The sequence below is a fragment of the Saccoglossus kowalevskii genome, chromosome 4 (genome assembly GCF_978046115.1).
Source record: "Saccoglossus kowalevskii chromosome 4, keSacKowa6.1, whole genome shotgun sequence".
Classification (NCBI taxonomy): domain Eukaryota; kingdom Metazoa; phylum Hemichordata; class Enteropneusta; family Harrimaniidae; genus Saccoglossus; species Saccoglossus kowalevskii.
In genome coordinates, this window is record NC_140644.1 from 15,243,864 (window position 1) to 15,257,606 (window position 13,743).

The window sequence follows — 13,743 nt, forward strand, 5'->3', positions numbered from 1 at the left end:
TGCAAATGAGATGCAAAACAAAATTTAAAAAAATTCTTAAAAAAAAAGTCACGTGACCGCTAAAGTTTTTTTTGATGAAATTTGTAGCCCTTGTCGCACTGCTACTATCATAGAAAAATTGGAGCACTCAGACCCTCAGAAAGGTGCGCAATTCGGCATTGAAAATTTCGTCTTTAATCCAAGATGGCGGCCTGGTCATGTGACCTATGTGTCTGAACTTAGGATATGCACCAGATCTCATACAGCTTAACCATTGTGGCAAGTATGGAACTGATCCGTCCAACAGTGTTGACATAAAGCGTGACCAAAAATTTAGGCGGAAGAATAATAATAATAATAATAATAAATATAGCTGCGTTGCAGCAATGTCGGGTTTCGAGCCCACTGACTTATTAGCAGCGTTCCAAAACCAGCATCATCGACAAGAATATATTAAAGGATTTGCATGGCCTTCATACTAAACATGTTACATGTTCCTGTCTGTAACAGTGCTTAATGTTTTACAATCATACATATTTAATGATGTCACATGACCATATATGGTCATCGGATCTATCAGTCACTTCTGTTGTGCAATGACTTCAATATTGCACTGGTTGCATGTTACTATCTGTAACAGTGCTTGACATATAACATTTATGCATATTTGATGAGGTCACATGACCATATATGGTCATCGGATGTGTTAGTCACTTCTGTTGTGCAATAGCTTCAATATTGCACTGGTTGCATGTTCCTATCTGTAACAGTGCTTATGTTATTACATTTATGCATATTTGATGAAGTCACATGACCATATATGGTCATCACATTAGTTAGTCACATCTCTTGTCTCATAGCTTCGATATTGCATAGGTTGCATGTCTCTATCTGTGATTCTGCTTGAGATATTACAATTATGCATATTTAATGACGTCACATGACCATATACGGTCATCACATTAGTTACTCACATCTCATGTCCCACAGCTTCGATTTTGCACAGGTTGCATGTTCATGTCTGTAACAGTGCTTGATATATTACATTTATGCATATTTAATGAGATCACATGACCATATATGGTCATCTTGTTTGTTAGTAGAATTTCATGTACCATCACTTCAATATTGCACTGGTTGCATGTTCTTATCTGTAACAGTGCTTGAGATATTGCAATTATGTCTATAAAATGAGGTCACGTGACCATATAAAAGAACAAAAAAATATGAAAAAACATTCTAAAATCTTCTTATAAAAAACGGCTTTTCGCCTGGACTTCCATATTTTGGAATTAAATACTATGTCATATGATCTTTCAAAGTTATTCAGGGTTAGTTGATTTGTCGAAAATTATGCAAATGAGATGCAAAACAAAATTTAAAAAAATTCTAAAAAAAAAAGTCACGTGACCGCTAACGTTTTTTTTGATGAAATTTGTAGCCCTTGTCGCACTGCTACTATCATAAAAAAATTGGAGCACTCAGACCCTCAGAAAGGTGCGCAATTCGGCATTGAAAATTTCGCCTTTAATCCAAGATGGCGGCCTGGTCATGTGACCTATGTGTCTGAACTTAGGATATGCACCAGATCTCATACAGCTTTACCATTGTGGCAAGTATGGAACTGATCGGTCCAACGGTGTTGACATAAAGCGTGACCAAAAATTTAGGCGGAAGAATAATAATAATAATAATAATAATAATAATAATAAACGGAACAATTACAAAAGGGTTTCGACCAAATGGGCTCGAAACCCTAAATATAGCTGCGTTGCAGCAATGTCGGGTTTCGAGCCCACTGACTTATTAGCAACGTTCCAAAATCAGCATCATTGACAATAATATATTAAAGGAAATTGCATGGCCTTCATACTAAACATGTTACATGTTCCTGTCTGTAACAGTGCTTAAGGTATTATAATCTCGCATATTTAATTATGTCCCATGACCATATATGGTCATCTGATGTTTTTGTCAGCTCTGTTGTGCAATAACTTCAATATTGCATTGGTTGCATGTTCCTATCTGTAACAGTGCTTGAGATATAACATTTATGCATATTTGATGAGGTCACATGACCATATATGGTCATCACATTAGTTAGTCACATCTCTTGTTCCATAGATTCGATATTGCACAGGTTGCATGTTCCCGTCTGTAATAGTGATTGAGTTATTACATTTATGCTTATTTGATGAGGTCACATGACCATATATGGTCATCGGATATGTTAGTGACTTCTGTTGTGCAATAGCTTCAATATTGCACTGGTTGCATGTTCCTATCTGTAACAGTGCTTGAGTTATTACATTTATGCATATTTGATGAAATTACATGACCATATATGGTCATCACATTAGTTAGCCACATCTCTTGTCTCATAGCTTCGATATTGCATAGGTTGCATGTCTCTATCTGTGATTCTGTTTGAGATATTACAGTTATGCATATTTAATGACGTCACATGACCATATACGGTCATCACATTAGTTACTCACATCTCATGTCCCACAGCTTCGATTTTGCACAGGTTGCATGTTCATGTCTGTAACAGTGCTTGAGATAATTCAATTATGCATATTTAATGAAGTCACATGACCATATATGGTCATCACATTAGTTAGCCACATCTCTTGACCCATACCTTCGATATTGCACAGGTTGCATGTCCCTAACTCTTGCAGTGCCTGATATATTACATTTATGCATATTCAATGAGGTCACATGACCATATATGGTCATCTTGTTTGTTAGTAAAATGTCATGTACCATCACTTCAATATTGCACTGGTTGCATGTTCCCGTCTGTAACTGTGCTTGAGTTATTACATTTATGCATATTTGATGAAGTCACATGACCATATATGGTCATCACATTAGTAAGTCACATCTCGTGTCTTATAGCTTCGATATTGCACAGGTTGCATGTCCCTATCTGTAACAGTGCTTGATATATTACATTTACGCATATTTAATGAGATCACATGACCATATATGGTCATCTTGTTTGTTAGTAGAATTTCATGTACCATCACTTCAATATTGCACTGGTTGCATGTTCCTATCTGTAACAGTGCTTGAGATATTGCAATTATGTCTATAAAATGAGGTCACGTGACCATATAAAAGAACAAAAAAATATGAAAAAACATTCTAAAATCTTCTTATAAAAAACGGCTTTTCGCCTGGACTTCCATATTGTGGAATTAAATACTATGTCATATGATCTTTCAAAGTTATTCAGGGTTAGTTAATTCGCCGAAAATTATGCAAATGAGATGCAAAACAAAATTTAAAAAAATTCTAAAAAAAAAAGTCACGTGACCGCTAAAGTTTTTTTTGATGAAATTTGTAGCCCTTGTCGCTCTGCTACTATCATAAAAAAATTGGAGCACTCAGACCCTCAGAAAGGTGCGCAATTCGGCATTGGAAATTTCGCCTTTAATCCAAGATGGCGGCCTGGTCATGTGACCTATGTGTCTGAACTTAGGATATGCACCAGATCTCATACAGCTTTACCATTGTGGCAAGTATGAAACTGATCGGTCCAACGGTGTTGACATAAAGCGTGACCAAAAATTTAGGCGGAAGAATAATAATAATAAATATAGCTGCGTTGCAGCAATGTCGGGTTTCGAGCCCACTGACTTATTAGCAGCGTTCCAAAATCAGCATCATTGACAATAATATATTAAAGGAAATTGCATGGCCTTCATACTAAACATGTTACATGTTCCTGTCTGTAACAGTGCTTAAGGTATTATAATCTCGCATATTTAATTATGTCCCATGACCATATATGGTCATCTGATGTTTTTGTCAGCTCTGTTGTGCAATAACTTCAATATTGCATTGGTGGCATGTTCCTATCTGTAACAGTGCTTGAGATATAACATTGATGCATATTTGATGAGGTCACATGACCATATATGGTCATCACATTAGTTAGTCACATCTCTTGTTCCATAGATTCAATATTGCACAGGTTGCATGTTCCCGTCTGTAATAGTGATTGAGTAATTACATTTATGCTTATTTGATGAGGTCACATGACCATATATGGTCATCGGATATGTTAGTGACTTCTGTTGTGCAATAGCTTCAATATTGCACTGGTTGCATGTTTCTATCTGTAACAGTGCTTGAGATATAACATTTATGCATATTTGATGAGGTCACATGACCATATATGGTCATCGGATGTGTTAGTCACTTCTGTTGTGCAATAGCTTCAATATTGCACTGGTTGCATGTTCCTATGTGTAACAGTGCTTGAGTTATTACATTTATGCATATTTGATGAAATTACATGACCATATATGGTCATCACATTAGTTAGCCACATCTCTTGTCTCATAGCTTCGATATTGCATAGGTTGCATGTCTCTATCTGTGATTCTGCTTGAGATATTACAATTATGCATATTTAATGACGTCACATGACCATATACGGTCATCACATTAGTTACGCACATCTCATGTCCCACAGCTTCGATTTTGCACAGGTTGCATGTTCATGTCTGTAACAGTGCTTGAGATAATTCAATTATGCATATTTAATGAAGTCACATGACCATATATGGTCATCACATTAGTTAGCCACATCTCTTGACCATACCTTCGATATTGCACAGGTTGCAAGTCCCTAAATCTTGCAGTGCTTGATATATTACATTTATGCATATTCAATGAGGTCACATGACCATATATGGTCATCTTGTTTGTTAGTAAAATTTCATGTACCATCACTTCAATATTGCACTGGTTGCATGTTCCCGTCTGTAACTGTGCTTGAGTTATTGCATTTATGCATATTTGATGAAGTCACATGACCATATATGGTCATCACATTAGTTAGTCACATCTCGTGTCTTATAGCTTCGATATTGCACAGGTTGCATGTCCCTATCTGTAACAGTGCTTGATATATTACATTTATGCATATTTAATGAGATCACATGACCATATATGGTCATCTTGTTTGTTAGTAGAATGTCATGTACCATCACTTCAATATTGCACTGGTTGCATGTTCCTATCTGTAACAGTGCTTGAGATATTGCAATTATGTCTATAAAATGAGGTCACGTGACCATATAAAAGAACAAAAAAATATGAAAAAACATTCTAAAATCTTCTTATAAAAAACGGCTTTTCGCATGGACTTCCATATTTTGGAATTAAATACTATATCATATGATCTTTCAAAGTTATTCAGGGTTAGTTGATTTGTCGAAAATTATGCAAATGAGATGCAAAACAAAATTTAAAAAAATTCTAAAAAAAAAAGTCACGTGACCGCTAAAGTTTTTTTTGATGAAATTTGTAGCCCTTGTCGCACTGCTACTATCATAAAAAAATTGGAGCACTCAGACCCTCAGAAAGGTGCGCAATTCGGCATTGAAAATTTCGCCTTTAATCCAAGATGGCGGCCTGGTCATGTGACCTATGTGTCTGAACTTAGGATATGCACCAGATCTCATATTGCTTTACCATTGTGGCAAGTATTGAATTGATCGGTCCAACGGCGTTGACATAAAGCGTGACCAAAAATTTAGGCGGAAGAATAATAATAATAATAATAATAAATATAGCTGCGTTGCAGCAATGTCGGGTTTCGAGCCCACTGACTTATTAGCAGCGTTCCAAAATCAGCATCATTGACAAGAATATATTAAAGGAATTGCATGGCCTTCATACTAAACATGTTACATGTTCCTGTCTGTAACAGTGCATAAGGTATTACAATTATGCATATTTAATGATGTCACATGACCATATATGGTCATCGGATATGTTAATCACCTATCTTGTGCAATAGCTTCAATATTGCACTGGTTGCATGTTCCCGTTTGTAACAGTACTTGAGTTATTACATTTATGCATATTTGATGAGGTTACATGACCATATATGGTCATCAGATGTGTTAGTCACTTCTGTTGTGCAATAACTTCAATATTGCACTGGATGCATGGTCCTATCTGTAACAGTGCTTGACATATAACATTTATGCATATTTGATGAGGTCACATGACCATATATGTTCATCGGATGTGTTAGTCACTTCTGTTGTGCAATAGCTTCAATATTGCACTGGTTGCATGTTCCTATCTGTAACAGTGCTTGAGTTATTACATTTATGCATATTTGATGAAGTTACATGACCATATATGGTCATCACATTGCTTAGTCATATCTCTTGTCACATAGCTTCGATATTGCATAGGTTGCATGTCTCTATATGTGATTCTGCTTGAGATATTACAAGTATGCATATTTAATGACGGCACATGACCATATACGGTCATCACATTAGTTACTCAAATCTCATGTCCCATAGCTTCGATTTTGCACAGGTTGCATGTTTCTATCTGTAACAGTGCTTGAGATAATTCAATTATGCATATTTAATAGTCACATGACCATATATGGTCATCACATTAGTTAGTCACATCTCTTGACCCATACCTCCGATATTGCACAGGTTGCATGTAACTAACTCTTGCAGTGCTTGATATATTACATTTATGCATATTCAATGAGGTCACATGACCATATATAGTCATCTTGTTTGTTAGTAAAATTTCATGTACCATCACTTCAATATTGCACTGGTTGCATGTTCGTATTTGTAACAGTGCTTGAGATATTGCAATTATGTCTATAAAATGAGGTCACGTGACCATATAAAAGAACAAAAAAATATGAAAAAACATTCTAAAATCTTCTTATAAAAAACGGCTTATCGCCTGGACTCGGTATTTTGGAATTAAATACTATGTCATATGATCTTTCAAAGTTATTCAGGGTTAGTTGATTTGTCGAAAATTATGCAAATGAGATGCAAAACAAAATTTAAAAAAATTCTAAAAAAAAAAGTCACGTGACCGCTAAAGTTTTTTTTGATGATATTTGTAGCCCTTGTCGCACTGCTACTATCATAAAAAAATTGGAGCACTCGTCTCATAGCTTCGATATTGCACAGGTTGCATGTTCCCGTCTGTAACAGTGCTTGATATATTACATTTATGCATATTTAATGACGTCACATGACCATATATGGTCATCTTGTTTGTTAGTAAAATTTCTTGTACCATCACTTCAGTATTGCATTGGTTGCATGTTCCCGTCTGTAACAGTGCTTGAGTTATCACATTTATGCATATTTGTTGAAGTCACATGACCATATCAATTTTCATCACATTAGTTAGTCACATCTCGTGTCTCATAGCTTCGATATTGCACAGGTTGCATGTCCATATCTGTAACAGTGCTTGAGTTATTACATTAATGCATATTTAATGATATCACATGATCATACATGGTCATCGGATATGTTAGTCACCTTTCTGGTGCAATACCTTCAATACTGCACTAGTTGCATGTTCCTGTCTGTAACAGTGCTTGAGATAATTCACTTATGTATATTTGATGAAGTCACATGACCATATATGGTCATGACATTAGTTAGTCACATCTCGTGTCTTACAGCTTCGATATTGCACAGGTTGCATGTCCCTATCTGTAACAGTGCTTGATATATTACATTCATGCATATTTAATGAGATCACATGACCATATATGGTCATCTTGTTTGTTAGTAGAATTTCATGTACCATCACTTCAAAATTGCACTGGTTGCATGTTCCTATCTGTAACAGTGCTTGAGATATTGCAATTATGTCTATAAAATGAGGTCACGTGACCATATAAAAGAACAAAAAAATATGAAAAAACATTCTAAAATCTTCTTATAAAAAACGGCTTATCGCCTGGACTCGGTATTTTGGAATTAAATACTATGTCATATGATCTTTCAAAGTTATTCAGGGTTAGTTGATTTGTCGAAAATTATGCAAATGAGATGCAAAACAAAATTTAAAAAAATTCTAAAAAAAAAAGTCACGTGACCGCTAAAGTTTTTTTTGATGATATTTGTAGCCCTTGTCGCACTGCTACTATCATAACAAAATTGGAGCACTCAGACCCTCAGAAAGGTGCGCAATTCGGCATTGAAAATTTCGCCTTTAATCCAAGATGGCGGCCTGGTCATGTGACCTACGTGTCTGAACTTAGGATATGCACCAGATCTCATATAGCTTTACCATTGTGGCAAGTATTGAATTGATCGGTCCAACGGCGTTGACATAAAGCGTGACCAAAAATTTAGGCGGAAGAATAATAATAATAAATATAGCTGCGTTGCAGCAATGTCGGGTTTCGAGCCCACTGACTTATTAGCAGCGTTCCAAAATCAGCATCATTGACAATAATGTATTAAAGGAAATTGCATGGCCTTCATACTAAACATGTTACATGTTCCTGTCTGTAACAGTGCTTAAGGTATTACAATCTCGCATATTTAATGATGTCACATGACCATATATGGTCATCTGATGTTTTTTTGTCAGCTCTGTTGTGCAATAACTTCAATATTGCATTGGTTGCATGTTCCTATCTGTAACAGTGCTTGAGATATAACATTTATGCATATTTGACAAGGTCACATGACCATATGTGGTCATCACATTAGTTAGTCACATCTCTTGTTCCATAGATTCGATAATGCACAGGTTGCATGTTCCCGTCTGTAATAGTGCTTGAGTTATTACATTTATGCTTATTTGATAAGGTCACATGACCATATATGGTCATCGGATATGTTAGTCACTTCTGTTGTGCAATAGCTTCAATATTGCACTGGTTGCATGTTCCTATCTGTAACAGTGCTTGAGATATAACATTTATGCATATTTGATGAAGTTACATGACCATATATGGTCATCACATTAGTTAGTCATATCTCTTGTCACATGGCTCCGATATTGCATAGGTTGCATGTCTCTATCTGTGATTCTGCTTGAGATATTACAATTATGCATATTTAATGACGTCACATGACCATATACGATTATCACATTAGTTACTCACATCTCATGTCCCACAGCTTCGATTTTGCACAGGTTGCATGTTCATGTCTGTAACAGTGCTTGAGATAATTCAATTATGCATATTTAATGAAGTCACATGACCATATATGGTCATCACATTAGTTAGTCACATCTCTTGACCCATACCTTCGATATTGCACAAGTTGCATGTCCCTAACTCTTGCAGTGCTTGATATATTACATTTATGCATATTCAATGAGGTCACATGACCATATATGGTCATCTTGTTTGTTAGTAAAATTTCATGAACCATCCCTTCAATATTGCACTGGTTGCATGTTCCCGTCTGTAACTGTGCTTGAGTTATTACATTTATGCATATTTGATGAAGTCACATGACCATATATGGTCATCACATTAGTTAGTCACATCTCGTGTCTTATAGCTTCGATATTGCACAGGTTGCATGTCCCTATCTGTAACAGTGCTTGATATATTACATTCATGCATATTTAATGAGATCACATGACCATATATGGTCATCTTGTTTGTTAGTAGAATTTCATGTACCATCACTTCAATATTGCACTGGTTGCATGTTCCTAACTGTAACAGTGCTTAAGATATTGCAATTATGTCTATAAAATGAGGTCACGTGACCATATAAAAGAACAAAAAAATATGAAAAAACATTCTAAAATCTTCTTATAAAAAACGGCTTTTCGCCTGGACTTCCATAATTTGGAATTAAATACTATGTCATATGATCTTTCAAAGTTATTCAGGGTTAGTTGATTTGTCGAAAATTATGCAAATGAGATGCAAAACAAAATTTCAAAAAATTCTAAAAAAAAAAGTCACGTGACCGCTAAAGTTTTTTTGGATGAAATTTGTAGCCCTTGTCGCACTGCTACTATCATAAAAAAATTGGAGCACTCAGACCCTCAGAAAGGTGCGCAATTCGGCATTGAAAATTTCGCCTTTAATCCAAGATGGCGGCCTGGTCATGTGACCTATGTGTCTGAACTTAGGATATGCACCAGATCTCATACAGCTTTACCATTGTGGCAAGTATGGAACTGATCGGTCCAACGGTGTTGACATAAAGCGTGACCAAAAATTTAGGCGGAAGAATAATAATAATAATAATAATAATAATAATAAATATAGCTGCGTTGCAGCAATGTCGGGTTTCGAGCCCACTGACTTATTAGCAGCGTTCCAAAATCAGCATCATTGACAATAATATATTAAAGGAAATTGCATGGCCTTCATACTAAACATGTTACATGTTCCTGTCTGTAACAGTGCTTAAGGTATTATAATCTCGCATATTTAATGATGTCCCATGACCATATATGGTCATCTGATGTTTTTGTCAGCTCTGTTGTGCAATAACTTCAATATTGCATTGGTTGCATGTTCCTATCTGTAACAGTGCTTGAGATATAACATTTATGCATATTTGATGAGGTCACATGACCATATATGGTCATCACATTAGTTAGTCACATCTCTTGTTCCATAGATTCGATATTGCACAGGTTGCATGTTCCCGTCTGTAATAGTGATTGAGTTATTACATTTATGCTTATTTGATGAGGTCACATGACCATATATGGTCATCGGATACATTAGTGACTTCTGTTGTGCAATAGCTTCAATATTGCACTGGTTGCATGTTCCTATCTGTAACAGTGCTTGAGATATAACATTTATGCATATTTGATGAGGTCACATTACCATATATGGTCATCGGATGTGTTAGTCACTTCTGTTGTGCAATAGCTTCAATATTGCACTGGTTGCATGTTCCTATCTGTAACAGTGCTTGAGTTATTACATTTATGCATATTTGATGAAATTACATGACCATATATGGTCATCACATTAGTTAGCCACATCTCTTGTCTCATAGCTTCGATATTGCATAGGTTGCATGTCTCTATCTGTGATTCTGCTTGAGATATTACAATTATGCATATTTAATGACGTCACATGACCATATACGGTCATCACATTAGTTACTCACATCTCATGTCCCACAGCTTCGATTTTGCACAGGTTGCATGTTCATGTCTGTAACAGTGCTTGAGATAATTCAATTATGCATATTTAATGAAGTCACATGACCATATATGGTCATCACATTAGTTAGCCACATCTCTTGACCATACCTTCGATATTGCACAGGTTGCATGTCCCTAACTCTTGCAGTGCTTGATATATTACATTTATGCATATTCAATGAGGTCACATGACCATATATGGTCATCTTGTTTGTTAGTAAAATTTCATGTACCATCACTTCAATATTGCACTGGTTGCATGTTCCCGTCTGTAACTGTGCTTGAGTTATTACATTTATGCATATTTGATGAAGTCACATGACCATATATGGTCATCACATTAGTTAGTCACATCTCGTGTCTTATAGCTTCGATATTGCACAGGTTGCATGTCCCTATCTGTAACAGTGCTTGATATATTACATTTATGCATATTTAATGAGATCACATGACCATATATGGTCATCTTGTTTGTTAGTAGAATTTCATGTACCATCACTTCAATATTGCACTGGTTGCATGTTCCTATCTGTAACAGTGCTTGAGATATTGCAATTATGTCTATAAAATGAGGTCACGTGACCATATAAAAGAACAAAAAAATATGAAAAAACATTCTAAAATCTTCTTATAAAAAACGGCTTTTCGCCTGGACTTCCATATTTTGGAATTAAATATTATGTCATATGATCTTTCAAAGTTATTCAGGGTTAGTTGATTTGTCGAAAATTATGCAAATGAGATGCAAAACAAAATTTAAAAAAATTCTAAAAAAAAAAGTCACGTGACCGCTAAAGTTTTTTTTGATGAAATTTGTAGCCCTTGTCGCACTGCTACTATCATAAAAAAATTGGAGCACTCAGACCCTCAGAAAGGTGCGCAATTCGGCATTGAAAATTTCGCCTTTAATCCAAGATGGCGGCCTGGTCATGTGACCTATGTGTCTGAACTTAGGATATGCACCAGATCTCATACAGCTTTACCATTGTGGCAAGTATGAAACTGATCGGTCCAACGGTGTTGACATAAAGCGTGACCAAAAATTTAGGCGGAAGAATAATAATAATAATAATAATAATAATAATAATAAACGGAACAATTACAAAAGGGTTTCGACCAAATGGGCTCGAAACCCTAATAAACGGAACAATTACAATAGGGTTTCGACCAAATGGGCTCGAAACCCTAATAATAATAATAAACGGAACAATTACAAAAGGGTTTCGACCAAATGGGCTCGAAACCCTAATTAAAGCCGCAAGCGGCGTCACCGGGGCCCAAGCTGACAAGATTCTGTTTCATAATTAATGTGGTCACATGTTAGACAATCAGGTAGCTTGAATTATTAGTAACATGAGGTCAAAATGAAGTTGGTACCATGTATTTACCTGGTTTGGTTATCGAAATATGGTTTTCAGGATATATAATGAGCCATGTTCTTATGCACAATAATGAGATTACATAATCATATATAGCCATTTCTAATGTCAGTTACATCTTTCATTCAATGTCTTCATAATGACACTAGTTACATGTCCTGCTCTGCGACAGTGTTTAGATATGACTGCTTTGCATATTAATGAGTTCACATGACCATATATGGTCATCTGTTATTTTAATCAAATCTCTTGTTCACTGTTGTCATAATAACAAAGGATTCATCTTCCTAACTGCAACAGTGTTTAAGATATAATGGTTATGCATATCAGTGAGTCACATGACCATATATGGTCATCTGTTATTTTAATCAAATCTCTTGTTCACTGTTATCATAATAACACAGGATTCATCTTCCTAACTGCGTCAGTGTTTTAGATATGACTGCTATGCATATTAATGAGTTCACATGACCATATATGGTTATCTGTTATTTAATCAAATCTCTTGTTCACTGTTGTCATAATGACACAGGATTCATCTTCCTAACTGCGACAGTGTTTAAGATATAATGGTTATGCATATTAATGAGTTCACATGACCATGTATGGTTATCTGTTATTTTGATCAAATCTCTTGTTCACTGTTGTCATAATGACACAGGATTCATCTTCCTTACTGCAACAGTGTTTGAGATATAACACTTACGCATATTAATGAGCTCACGTGACTATATATGGTCATCTGTTATTTTAATCAAATCTTTTGTTCAATGTTGTCATAATAACACAGGATTCCACTTCCTAACTGCAACAGTGTTTGAGATATGACAGTTATGCATATTAATGAGCTCACATGACCATATATGGTCATTTGTTATTTTAATCGAATCTCTTGTTCAAGTTTGTCATAATAACACAGGATTCATCATCCTAACTACAACAGTGCTTGAGTTATAACAGTTATGCATATTAATGAGGTTAGAAGCCCCCACCCCATGGGTGCCCAGCCACGTGGCCTAACAGTGTGCTATTGGGGCAAAATGATGCATCTGATGACACAAATGCACATACAAAATTTGAAAGAAATCAGACTAATACAAAACATGTAGTTGCATAATTTCTATTTTCACAAAATCCAAGATGGCGGCCAAACCACGTGACTGATCAAAATAATATTATTTTTCTCGTATGCAGCTAAGGCCAGGCATGGTAAATATAAAAACATCTAGTAGATTGGTTGAATCGTCTCTGAGAAACAAATACCCAAACTTTTGGTAAATTTTGCTTAAAATCCAAAATGGCGGCCAAACCATGTGACTGATCTGAAATTTTTTTTAGGTTTCTGAAAGGGCTTGATACGCAGATGCCATGAAGCAAAATTGAAAATATTCCCTCAAGTGTTGCGAGAGTAAAAAACTACTTC